This window comes from Hemicordylus capensis, chromosome 3, assembly GCF_027244095.1.
Source record: "Hemicordylus capensis ecotype Gifberg chromosome 3, rHemCap1.1.pri, whole genome shotgun sequence".
Taxonomy (NCBI): Eukaryota; Metazoa; Chordata; class Lepidosauria; order Squamata; family Cordylidae; genus Hemicordylus; species Hemicordylus capensis.
The window spans coordinates 268,331,355-268,344,449 of NC_069659.1; the positions used below are offsets into that span (position 1 = coordinate 268,331,355).

At 43.5% G+C, this 13,095-nt stretch overlaps 1 long non-coding RNA gene across 1 annotated transcript in view; it reads left to right on the forward strand.

Moving 5' to 3' along the window:
* Positions 1–479: 479 nt before the first annotated feature.
* Positions 480–13,095, forward strand: part of LOC128351101 (uncharacterized) — a 38,116-nt gene continuing 25,500 nt past the window's right edge. The window contains exon 1 of the long non-coding RNA XR_008319586.1: positions 480–525. This is a non-coding gene — a long non-coding RNA (uncharacterized LOC128351101). The remainder of the gene's footprint in view (positions 526–13,095) is intronic.

The window sequence follows — 13,095 nt, forward strand, 5'->3', positions numbered from 1 at the left end:
CTGCTGCCTGATACAGGTGTTTCCCATAGTCTGGGAACCATAGTCTGGGAAACATATCAGTGGGGATTCGAACCAACAACCTCTTGCTTGCTAGGAAAGTCATTTCCCCACTGTGCCATTAGATGGCTTTTTTTTAACACATAGCCAGTATTTTAAAATATCATTTGTTGATCTCACTACAAAGAAGGAAAATAGAAAACTTAGCAAATGTAGAGAGGGGAGTAAGCAGGGACATTGCTAGGTACTTAAAAGATCCAAGTCTCACACACACCCTTTTGATAATTAAACTCAATCATCCCACCCCCCAAGAATAATTATATCTATATTATTAATTCTCCAAGACAGGCCATGCATGGGGACGTGGTAGAAAGGAGGCGATTGGCTGACAGAGTTTGCAAGCAGAAGCACCTGATTGGGCAGTGGGGATTCCATATGCAGATAGGGAGGAGGAGCCTGTGGCTCTGTGGTGACTGGGCATTGGGGATTCCCTATGCAGATAAGGAGGAGGAGCCTATGAAGGTTAAGGTCAGTTTGAATGCAACCGTTACTGGTCGGAAGATGTTCTTGATTGTAGAGGAGAGGAATCTATATATATAAAAGGATAGCAGACAGGGGTCTGCAAAAAGACGGGTCAAGAGGGAGGAAGGGGCTCCTTCAGGAGAAGTAGTCCGCCGTTGTGTGAATTAAATGAGGAAACAAGATGAACAAAATCTGTTAACTCAGGGAGGGAGGGAAAGAGAGAAAAAACATGAAGGGAGGGGGAAGAAAGTGGGGAAGAGTGAGTGGAGAAGAGAGAAAGAGAAAAAGAAGGGAGGGGGAAGAGAGACAGAAGGAAGGGCAAGGGATGGGCCTGAGCTTGTCAGCAGCCTGAGGGGAATGAGTGGCCATGGCAGCACTAGCAGCAAGGAGGGGCCCAGTCAACCACTGCTGCTGTTTGGGGCTACCAAGGCCATTGTCAGAGGGAGGCAGGCAGGCAAGGGACGGGCCTGGGCCTGTCAGCGGCCTGAGGGGAACGAGCGGCCATGGTGTTGGCAGCAGCGAGGAATGGCCTGGTCAATCACTGCTGCTGCTCCTGGGGGGAGATGCAGGAGCGGGGCTCGGGTGAGGGTGGGGAGGTCTCTGGGGATAGGGGGCTGTAGCTTGGCCAATAGGCGGCAGCAATGCTGCAGCTACGACCAAGAAGGGGGAGGGGAATGGAAGCAATGGGATGGAGGAGGAGCAGGAGTGCAGCTCCGGTGAGGGTGGGGAGATCTCTGAGGTGAGGGGAGAAATCAAGTACTAACGTGCAGATGCTCTAGAGTGTTCAAGAGTTCCAGCATTGAAGCGGAGAGAAATAATGGCAGCGGTCAGGATGCAGAGGTGGAAGGCCAGCAGGTGAAGCCCCTCTGGCCAGAAGAGGTGGGTGGATGGCGGGCAAAACCCCACTGGCCAGGAAGAGGAGGTGGTGGTGGGGAGAAATAATGGCGGTGACAAGGAGGTGGGCAGATGGCGGGCAAAGCCCTACCAGCCGGGAGGAGCAGGTGGCAGGATGGACTGGCCCTAGCCCGCCCAATGGGGAGAGCTGTGGGGGGAGAGACCAAGAGAGCGAGCTGCGGGGGGGGAGAGCAAGTGAGCGAGCTGCGGTGGGGAGAGCAAGCAAGCGAGCTGTGGGGGGGAGAGCGAGCGAGTGAGCTGCGGGAGGGAGAGCGAGTGAGCAAGTTGCGGGGGGAGAGCGAGCGAGCTGTGGGGGGAGCAAGTGAGCGAGAGCGCTACGGTGGGAGAGCAAGAGAGAGCGCTGCGGGGGAATGCCACAGGCTCAGTGCAAAACTGCACAGATGCTCTGTGTGGGGTCAGCTAGTATGGTTTTAAAATATCTAATGCAGCACCTATAAAGGTGGAAGCAGAGAGGCTGAGGCTAGGAACACTCTCCCATGCTCTGTGCAGGTACATCTCCTGCAGCACTTTTTTCCTGGAAGAGGTCATGGAGAAGGGGGGTGACTGATGAGATACGGGGCTCTGAGCAACTCATTGGGGGCCTATGCCCCATGGGCCACCCTCTTGTGTTGCCCCTGAGTGAAAAGAAAGAAAGAAGAAGGAATTGTAATGCAACTCTGGAAGAAATGGGGGCTGGAGAGAAGGACAGAGGCAGCAGGAGGGCTGGAGATAAAGAGGGGAGCAGCAGGAAGAGAACCTCGTGAAGGAAAAAGGAGTTGGATAATGTCTGGGCAAGGAGGAGAAAGAAAGAGGGAGGGAGGGAGGGAGACTAACATAATTGGAGGGGGAGAAAGGTGATATTTTAAACCAAAAACTGTTCTCATCATTCCACTGATCATTTCTGATGGGCCTTTAGCTACTTACAAAATTCAAAAGTGGCAGGCAACATCTTTCAAGAAGCATTCCCCCTTCATAGAGAAAGGAATGCTTCTTCTCTGACAGTATCTGTTGCAACAAAAATATGCATCACTTAAAAGCCAAGTAATTATGCTTCCTTCCTCAGTATTACTGTTTTTATTCATATACAAACTTTATTGATTAATTAACCAATCTGATTAAAACATTCCATTAATCAATTAATGTTTCTTTAATTGAGTGACAACCCTCTTTAGTTTATTGGCAGGGGAATTTATTTTAACCTCTTAAACCTTAAAATCAAATGGGTTTCTTGGAAAAACCTGACAAGCACAGCAAAGCAGGTTGTATTTGCAGACAAAGCGCTGATATAAACAAAACCTAATTGAACATGCTTCTCTTTATGCACTTTGTTAAAAAGCTGCTGTCCTTGGGTATAATAAATCTCAACTTCCTCCTCTGATCTTGGGGCATAAACTGTGTTTGGTGAATTGTGTTCCTTCTTGTTGAAAAGCACTGATTAAAATTTGCCTCACAGGCAGCGTAAAAACACAGAAAATGCAAAATAAAAATAAGTTATTAATCAGACTAACGGGCAACTTAAATGGAGAGCTGTCTTCTGTGTCACATTAAAAATGATAATGAGGAATATTTCACAAGGCAATATTTTTTTAAAAAGCAAAAAAAAAAAGTAAGGAAATGTGTCATGCAGATTTCTCAGTCTATCTACCTTGTAGCTTCATAGACACAAACTGTATGACAAGTTTTGAAGTTGGTTACTATGACTCTCTTGCCTGGAGAATATTTGCAATTCAACATAAACTTACACAAAGGCAAAAAACAGGTGTTGGATCATAGTAACTTCTGTTGTCCTGGGAAAACAAGGATCTTGTCTTTACAAATATTTGCATGTTGGATTCAGAAAAATTTAGTCCAATGAAATTGCTTATCTTTGTGGAGCAGAGGAAGGGGGGAACTGAAATATGGTTTGACACAAGGATATGTATGTGTTCTGAGAAAACTGATTTTTATCATCTGTACACATACACACCCTACACACATACACACCCTACAGGCAAAATGCTGATGTTTTATTCCCTATGCATAAAGCAAGGCACAGAAATGAAAAAATATGAAGCTGATGATGCAGTTCTTTCATGGTCAGGCTAATTCTTTTCCCCCTGTAAAGATGTCTGGTTTTCCACTTATATTGTGCAAATATTGACCATGCAGGGGCTTATTTTTCCATTTTTCTGCTCGGTTCTTGACTTGTTCTTTCTTGTAGGCCTGCTTTGTTTCATTGGTGTTGAATAGTTTCGCATTATTGACCATTTGAAGTGCATCTTCTTCACTGTCCTTTATATATTCTTCAAGGACTCTTTTCTCCTCCTCTACAGTTTGATGGACTTGCAGCATTCCTCTTCCACCTGAGCTGTGAGGGAGGTATAGCCTATCGACATCACAGTGGGGGTGCAGAGCATGATTTATGGTCATGATTTTCCTGGTCTTACAATCTAGTGTCTCTAGCTCTGCCTGGGTCCAGTCTATTGACTTGATGTTTTAGATGTTTGGTATCCGAGGCCTGTTTTGTTTAGTATTTGTGAAAGTGGGGTCATGGTGATTACAAACAACAGAGGGGATAGTGAGTCCCCTTGGAAAATGCCTCTTCTAATGCTAGAATGGTAGTGCCCCCAGTGAGGCACTACCTTGGCGTGGTTGTGGTGCTTGCGTGGTCTGAGGAAGGTGAGAACTATGCCAGAGGTCCAACCATACTGGACAGGTCTCACCAGAGGAGCCAGACAAAGAGTACCTCTCCCATCAACAATATGGTGAGACGTAACTTTAATAAATCTATACCGGATCGGTCGTCGCCCGGGTCAACAAGGACCATGCCAGGTGCTGGAGTCCCTGGACATCTGGTGGCAAGTGGGCAACAGGACTCAGGATCTTCAGTTGAGCAACCAGGGCTGAACACAGCAAAGTTACTGGGAAAAATGCCGCTTAACCGGAAAAAATATACGAAAAATGCCAACAAGGAAATAATGATCTTGGCAAGAGAAGCATCCAGATACAGAAATAACAGAACAAAGGCTAGCAGACCAGAGAAAATTCATAATAAGAAATTAAGTATTCACAGGAATTGAGCTGGAAGAACTGCAAAGAGCATCACAGGCTCAAGAGATGGAAGAAGAATTACCACCAACTGAAGAAGTTGCTCAGGCGCAGGTGGAGGAGGTGTTGGAAATAGAGGATGCCACTGTTGCTGAACTGTTTCAAAATCAAAACCAGGCAACCTCCCCTTTGCCTTCACCTCAAAAACCCAAATGCCGTTTAACAGAAAAGCAACAAGAACTAAAGCAAAAAATAACTGAGCACATGAACCAAACAAGCACCAGGGTTCGACTTCCAGCTCTAAAAACAGTTGCCAAAAAACAACTTACTCAGGTATTAAAAGATGTCAATGCTGCACTTGCAGAAATAACAACCAAGAATTTGCAAGAAACAAACCAACTAATGTACAGTGCAGCAACAATAACAACACAAGAGCTCGGATATAAGATCAGTGGACCTGTCAAAAAAGAAAGCAGTACATCACCTAAATGGAAGATTAGATTAGAAAATAAAATCTCCAGGCTTAGATCAGGTGCTAGTAAATTGAAAGATATGAAAGACAAGAAGCTGAAGAATGAAAACACCAAACAGTATCTGATCCAAAAATATCACCTAGATTCAAGGAAAACTAGAGAAGTCCTGGAAATAATAAAGCAGCAAATAACAGCAGTGTCAAAGAAGATTAGCAGATATGAAGCCAGAACTACACAACACAGGCAGAATCTCCAATTCCAGTCGAATCAGAGACATTTCTACCAAAGCATAGAAGGAGAAACTGCAAGAAACGTAGAAACACCAAATAAAGAACCATGTAACCAACAAATGCAAGATCTAATAATAACACCAGAATTAATAAGTGAAAGAGCAAAGAAAATTAAAAATTGGACTGCTCCAGGCGACGATGAACTGCATGTCTTTTGGCTTAAACACCTAACAAGCCTTCATAAACAACTATCAAAACAGTTCAATCACATTTTGCAAGGAGGTGATATTGAACAATGGCTAACAACTGGGAAAACTCATCTCATCATGAAAAACCCAGCAAAAGGTGCAGTTCCAAGTAATTATAGACTGATAACCTGTCTGCCAACCATGTTCAAATTATTAACTGGAATAATAATAATAATAGTAATAATAATAATAATAATAATAATAGGACTGCTATAATTGGATGATATCTATAATAACCAACAGTATTGATGATAAAATTCAGGCATCCCAGGTCCTTGGGAAGGACTCGATGTCTGGATAAAACAAGCCAGTCAATAACACCCGTCTGACTGTATAAACAAGAAATAATAATAATAATAATAATAATAATAATAATAATAATAATCGGTTCTTGACTTGTTCTTTCTTGTAGGCCTGCTTTGTTTCATTGGTGTTGAATAGTTTCTCATTCTTGACCATTTTCAGTGCATCTTCTTCACTGTCCTTGATACATTCTACAAGGCCTCTTTTCTCCTCCTCTACTGTTTGATGGACTTGCAGCATTCCTCTTCCACCTGAGCTGCGAGGGAGGTATAGCTTATCTACATCACTGCGGGGGTGCACAGCATGATTGATGGTCATTATTTTCCTAGTCTTACAATCTAGTGTCTCTAGCTCTGCCTGGGTCCACTCTATTATTCCTGCAGTGTATTTGATAAGGAGTCCAGGTGTTTATGGCTTGTATGGTGTTCCCGCCATTGAGTTTGGACTTTAGGATTTTTCTGACTCTCCTAATGTATTCACTTCCAATTTTTCTTTTAACTTCAGCGTGTGCAATGTTATCAGCCCCGGAGAATGCCCAATGTACTTTGTCTTCCAGGTTCTTGATGTTGCTTCCATTGGGCAGTTCTGTTCCTTCTGTTTTTGTTATTTTCCCTCTGTTCATTATTAATACAGCACACTTGTCTAGTCCAAACTCCATTGCTATATCGCTACTGAATATACGGACAGTGTTTAGCAGTGATTCGATTTCTGACTGGGACTTTCCATACAACTTCAGATCGTCCATGTACAGCAGATGGTTGATTTTACTGGATGTTTTAGATGTTTGGTATCCGAGGCCTGTTTTTTTTAGTATTTGTGAAAGTGGAGTCATGGTGATTACAAACAACAGAGATGGTTGTTGTTGTTGTTGTTATTGTTATTATTATTATTATGCTACTAGCTAATGCAACAGTTTTGCATGAGTGTACAGTTCCTCCACAAGCTTTTGATCTGGATGTCAGCCAGTATGTATACCACAAGTGAGCTTGCCAGATAATAGTGTGCATTGGCCCCATGACCAAATTTCTGGTGAGGCTCCAAGTATTGTAGTAGGGAAGGAAAAAGTTAGGAATCCTGGATATTATGGGAGTGATTTGTGGAGTTCTGGTATTACAGTAAAAAGTTTCTGGCAGTGGAGCAGAAGAGGTAGACAATGAATATTTATATACCGCTTATATACCCCTGGCCCCAATTTTGAAATATAATTCCAAAGTCAGGTTGAATTCTGGCTTTCGCTACAGAACATATATAATTGTTGAAATATAGTTCTCTGCTACTGCTAAATAGATTCTTAAAAAATACTACAAAGGACACCTAGAGTGTAAAATACCAACTACTGAAGAAGACCAGTTTTGGCTGGAACACATTTGGTGTATCTTTAGGATATGTGAAGATATTGGTGTGTCTCTAGGACATATGAAGACAGCTTACTTTGGAATTTATTATCTTGAACAGTAATAAGAAAGTCTTCGTGGCTATTTATTTTCTTGGACTGAAGAAACATTGATTCTAATTTGATCTCTGTTTGGATACTGTGGACTGTGTTCTAGATACTTTGTATCTTTATATCTTTCCACATTGAAGAACTATTTCCTTTTGGATGTTGATGAGTTTGGACTTGAGATATACTTTGTTAATAATTAAAGGATTCTATCATATTGGAAATTTGCACATTTTTAGTCAACTTATTTTTAGTGTTTAATTGTGTATGTTTTATGTTTTTAATATCTATTTTAATAATGTATAATTCTTAATAAATGTGCTAATTTAGGTATATTATAATTTTTTTAAAGACATTATTGGATTCTCTGTGGATTGTTCCTGATCAGAACCACAACTGCAGCTGCTTTTAGTGAGGGGGGAAATGTTGGAAGATCTGATCTCAGATAATTCATCCCACGTCATGTCAGGGGTCCTAAGCCCAACTTTACCAGAGTTGTTCCCAAGTACAACAGGATGGCCATATTAGCATGTAATGCAGAACTGCGGGTCCAATTGACACGTTGTTCTGCAGCCCACTACCCCAGCTCTCCCATCTGAATTCGGACAAAATGGAGAGCAGTTTCTCTGCAGTCAGCAAGACTACAGAGAGGAGGGGGATCTGGCTGCATGGGCTTCGTTTTTGACTGAAGGACAGCCCACACTAGCAATCACACCAGAGCTGAGAAAGGAACTTACTCCCTCATCTCCAGTTCCAGGGGAAGCAGCCTTTGGTTACAAATTCAGACATACCACAGGCTGCCTGGAACCTCAGGTTGTGGCAACAAAACTCACTACAACCCAAGGGTTCAAATTGGAGTTCCAAATCTGAACCATCAGTTTTGTCGCCACGCCATATCCCATTTGCCTGCATTCTGCGGAACTGCTAGCCTAGTCAACTGCAGTTCCACATTATGTGCGAATGCAGCTTCTGTCTCATGCAGTGGTGGGGTCTCCATCACTGGGGATTTTCAACAAGTGGCTGGACACCCATCTGCCAGGGATGCTGTATTAGATTCCTGTACTAAGAGGAGATTTGAATGGAAGACCACAATCCCTTCTAACTCTAAGGTTCTCTGATTCTGTTTTATGAAACTGACAGAACATTTAACAGCTCTAGAATTAGGTCAGTAGCAACCAGCTTAAACTCCATTGCTTTTGAAGTGACTTGTCATAATTAACCTCAGTTGGATTGGGACCTGGGTGTGTGTGAAATTCTAGAAACTATCATGCAGGAGACAGGCTGCAGCGAATTCTCATGAGAAAGCAATACCATGAAACTGTAAAGGTGCAAATGAACTCAGTGTTTCAGACAGTCACTCAGTGTATTTCAAGCACACTTCAGGGGGAAAAACCCAAAAGTAATTAACAAATCATAAGTACTGTATGACAAATAATCAAGAAGAGTTAAAGGCTATGCAAACAGCTCTGCTATTTAACCATTCTCAGTAACACTACTGTAAAAATATGTGTATAGCACAGCCTCTGTAAAATGATTTCTAGATATTAGACAAAATCTAGCAGTATTTATTTAAACAAAGGAATATGGATGCTCCTAGAGGTCCTCATGACCTTTCATGGCCAGACCAACATTGCAGAATGGTAAGGAGGAAAGGCAAGATCATGTATTGCTGCTCATGCTGAGTAGAGAAGTTCATTCATTTTCAGAACATATGGAACCCATACTTGACAGAGTCCATTTGGTCCAGATCCATTTGGTTTCTTCTGAAACAAATAAGATGGAACCTGAATGTTCATGGACAGGGTGTGTTAGATTCATTGCTGATTCATTTTTAAAACAAACACACACACTCTTTTAAATTTTATTTTCAACACTGTCTATTCCCTGGCTGCAGGATCTCAGATGTGAAGCTGCTTCCTAGAAGGTAACATCTTGAATGCCCATAACTGCCCTGGGATGAAGCAACTGCCATGAAAAATTTCAGTCATCAATGTTGTCACGGAAGTGCCCCAATGGGTGCCTGATAGTAGTGTGCATGGTTTGGTCTGGCACACTGTTACAGACCTCCGGACCGGTTCGGCAGTCCGGAGGTCCAGATGGGCGGGGGCCTGTTACTTTAAGCGGGGGGGGTAGTAGTACTTCCCCCCCCCCGCTGCTCTTCCTCCTCTGGCACTGTTCCCTTTAAACATCTTCTTGGGGCGGCAGAGTTCCTCCCTGCCGCCCCTGCCCCCGTCGTTATTCCTGAAGGCTTAAAAGAGAAGAGCGCGCGCGCCACACAGGGCGCATGCACGGCATGCGCGCTCGTCTCTTTTAAGCCTTCAGGAATAATGACGGGGGCAGGGGCGGCAGGGAGGAACTCTGCCGCCCCAAGAAGATGTTTAAAGGGAACAGCGCCGGAGGGGGAAGAGCGGCGGGGGGGGTAAGTACTACCACCCCCTGCTTAAAGTAACAGGCCCCCCCGTGCCGTACCGGGGGGCCTCCGGACCTTGCACAACCCTAGTGCCTGATACCACCCAGATTCCAAAGGAATTGGGCAAAGGGTTGATTTTTAAATAATTTCTGAAGTTTGTGCGTCTTTAAGTTTCTCCCAATAGGGAATAGTGGGGATTTCAGCAGCCCCATAACTCCACTTGGGGGGCACCGGGATGGCCTAGTGTGAGTGGTGGTGTAGTGCACATAGGGTGCCAACCACCCCCAAACCCACAAGCCCATGGGGTACTGGGCTTTGTTGTTTCTGAGGTGTACTGAGAGTAGATTCTCTGGTAGCAAATGAGAGTGGAATCATGGTTTGTCATTGAAAATCTTATATGCTACCAAAGAATCTACACTCAGAACACCTGAGAAACAACAAAACCCAGTACCCCATGGGTTAGCAACCCATGGGGGTGGTTGGCACCCTCTGTGCACTACACCACCACTCACTCTGGGTCACCCCAGTTCCCCACAAGTGGCTTTAAGGGTTTTCTCCATAGGGAAGAATGGAGGTTTCAGCAGCCCCATAACTGCACTTGGGGGGGGGGGTGCTGGAGTGGTCCAGAGCAAGGGTGCCAACCGCTCCCCAATAGGGGATAATGGGCTGGTTTGGGTCCCATTATACCCTATGAGACAAATAATTAAAAATATTTCAAATATTCATTAAAAATCGTAGGCATGTCTACGGTGTTTGGGTCGTTGTTGGCACCCATGGGTGCTCCTCAATAGGGAATAATGGGCTGGTTCAAGCACCATTATACCCTATGAGAGAAAAAATAAAAATAAATTTCAAAAATTCATTAAAAAAATGTAAGAGTGTCTGATTGCTTTGGGGTTTGGGTGGTAGGCACCCATGGGTGCCAGCTACCACCCCACCCACTTTTGGAGGTTTGAACCAGTTTGAACTGGTTTGAACCGGTTTGAATTGAACCACCCCCAGTTTGTTTCAAATTCGAAACATCAAATAGCACTTACATTTATATACCGCTCTATAGCTGGAGCTCTCTAAGCGGTTTACAATGATTTAGCATATTGCCCCCAACATTCTGGGTACTCATTTTACCGACCTCGGAAGGATGGAAGGCTGAGTCAACCTTGAGCCCCTGGTCAGGATCGAACTTGTAACCTTCTGGTTACAGGGCGGCAGTTTTACCACTGCGCCACCAGGGGCTCTTAAATCACCCCGCTTTGAATTCAAACTGGTTTGAGTTTGAACTGGTTTGCACATCCCTAATTTATACTACCTTCCAATGTAAAGAGGTACAAGGAAAACACATTAATTTTACTTCAAGGGCTTCTGTGAACCTGTTAGCTCCCAGCCAGTAAGGTCAGGCATTAATAAGACAAAAGAAAGCCAGAAGAAAGTTTCTTCTAAATGACACACAACCCTTTTGAAAACAGTGTTTTCAAACACTTGTGTCCAAATGTGAAGGACTGCAAATGTTAGAAGTTCCATTCATGGAAGGGGGGCAAATTTCATTGATCTCCCCTCCCTGCTGTAACCCCCTCAGTCTCAGGCCATCCTGGTTAGCTGTGTCCCTCAAACCCTAGGGCAGATTTTCAGGGAATATAGGGGATTACAGAGACAAAGAGGGGTTATTAATTTCTCTCTCTCATCTCTTGCACAAACTAAAGTGCTTTCATTTGTGGAATGAAACATTAGGATACAGCTCATGGAGAATGACTGATTTTTTTGTAGAACAAATGGCTGCAATTTTGTTAGAGCTCACATTTCCTTGATATAACTGGCATATTTAGCTTCCCTTTCCTCTTCCATTATGTTTTAATATTATTATTATCCATAATAATGTTCCATTATTATTATGCAATAAAGATAATAGATGCTAAAAGGAGGCTGGTTTACATGGATTCACCTAGGTTCATCTATAAGAACATAAGAACAGCCCTGCTGGATTAGGCCCAAGACCTATCTAGTCCAGCATCCTGTTTCACACAGTGACCCACCAGTTGCCTCTGGAAAGCCCACAGACAAGAGCTATGGGCATGCTGTTGAGCTGGAAGAACTGCAAAGAGCAACACAGGATCAAGAGTTGGAAGAAGAATTACCACCAACTGAAGAAGTTGCTCAAGCGCAGGTGGAGGAGGTGTTGGAAATAGAGGATGCCACTGTTGCCGAACTGTTTCAAAATCAAAACCAGACAACCTCCCCTTTGCCTTCATCTCAAAAACCCAAATGCCGTTTAACAGAAAAGCAACAAGAACTAAAGCAAAAAATACGAGGGGACACACCAATACCAGGGGATAGCAGAATAGAAGAAAAAGAAATAGAAAAAAATCACCAAATACAAAGATCTACAAATTGAAATTGAAAGGCTGTGGCAGAAAAAGACCGAAATTATCCCAGTGGTAATTGGCACCCTAGGTGCAATTCCAAAACAACTTGAAGAGCACCTCAACACCATAGGGGCCACAGAAATCACCATCAGTCAATTACAAAAAGCAGCTTTACTGGGAACAGCCTATATTTTGCGACGATATCTATAATAACCAACGGTATTGATGATAAAATTCAGCCATCCCAGATCCTTGGGAAGGACTTGATGTCTGGATAAAATAAACCAGTCAAAAACACCTTTATGACTGTGTAAACATGAAATAATAATACACCATGTAGCAGTAATACATGCTAAGGTGTGCTGCAGAAATTCGATATGCCGCAAGATGATCTAGTGTGCTGTGAAGTAAGAGGCTAAAGGCCAGGTCTGTAGCGTGAGAGTGGGGAGGTAGAGGGCATAGATTTTTAAAGTAGGAGGACAAATATGAATGTACTGTAATGCATAGTGTTTATACTCTATAGGTTACACTGCTCTGCATGAAATAGTAGTTTTTGTAAACTGTGGAATATCAAAGTTTTCCCAGTTTGTATAGTTTATGACAGAACAATCATGCTGCAAAGCATGGTTATACTGAAATACAGTATTTAAAATATCGACAGTAGATTCTTTGATAGCTTCACATATAAAAATTGAGCTTTTATCTTTCCCCTAATTCTTCCTCAACAGCTCACCTAGTCATATCTGGAGGCTAGCCCCTATCTTTTTCTTTGATCTGGGAGAGTTTGGATGAGAATATTTTTAAAGCCCTGTTGGATCAGACCAGGGGCAGCCCAGTGTATTGTGGTGCCTAAGATGAAGCACAACTGCCTTGCCCCACATTCTTGGTGGAGGCCAACCCCCATTCAAAACTGACTCTAGCGGGGGGGGGGGGGGGCATGGATGATGGAAGGTTGCCAGCTGCCTCTTCTTCTCTCTTCATGCTTCTTGCAATCTTTGCTGCAGTTGCAAGGGTCACATTGGTCTTGAAGAGCTGCTCCAATGGTGGTAGCAGGTGGCATCTTGCCACCTTGTAGATGCTCCAGTAAGCTGCTGCTTGAGGTGACTGCCTCACCGTGCCTCATGAAAGGGCTACCCCTGGATCAGACCAAGAGACCAGGGGTTTAAATGAAGTTTCAGGGAAATAACTATAAT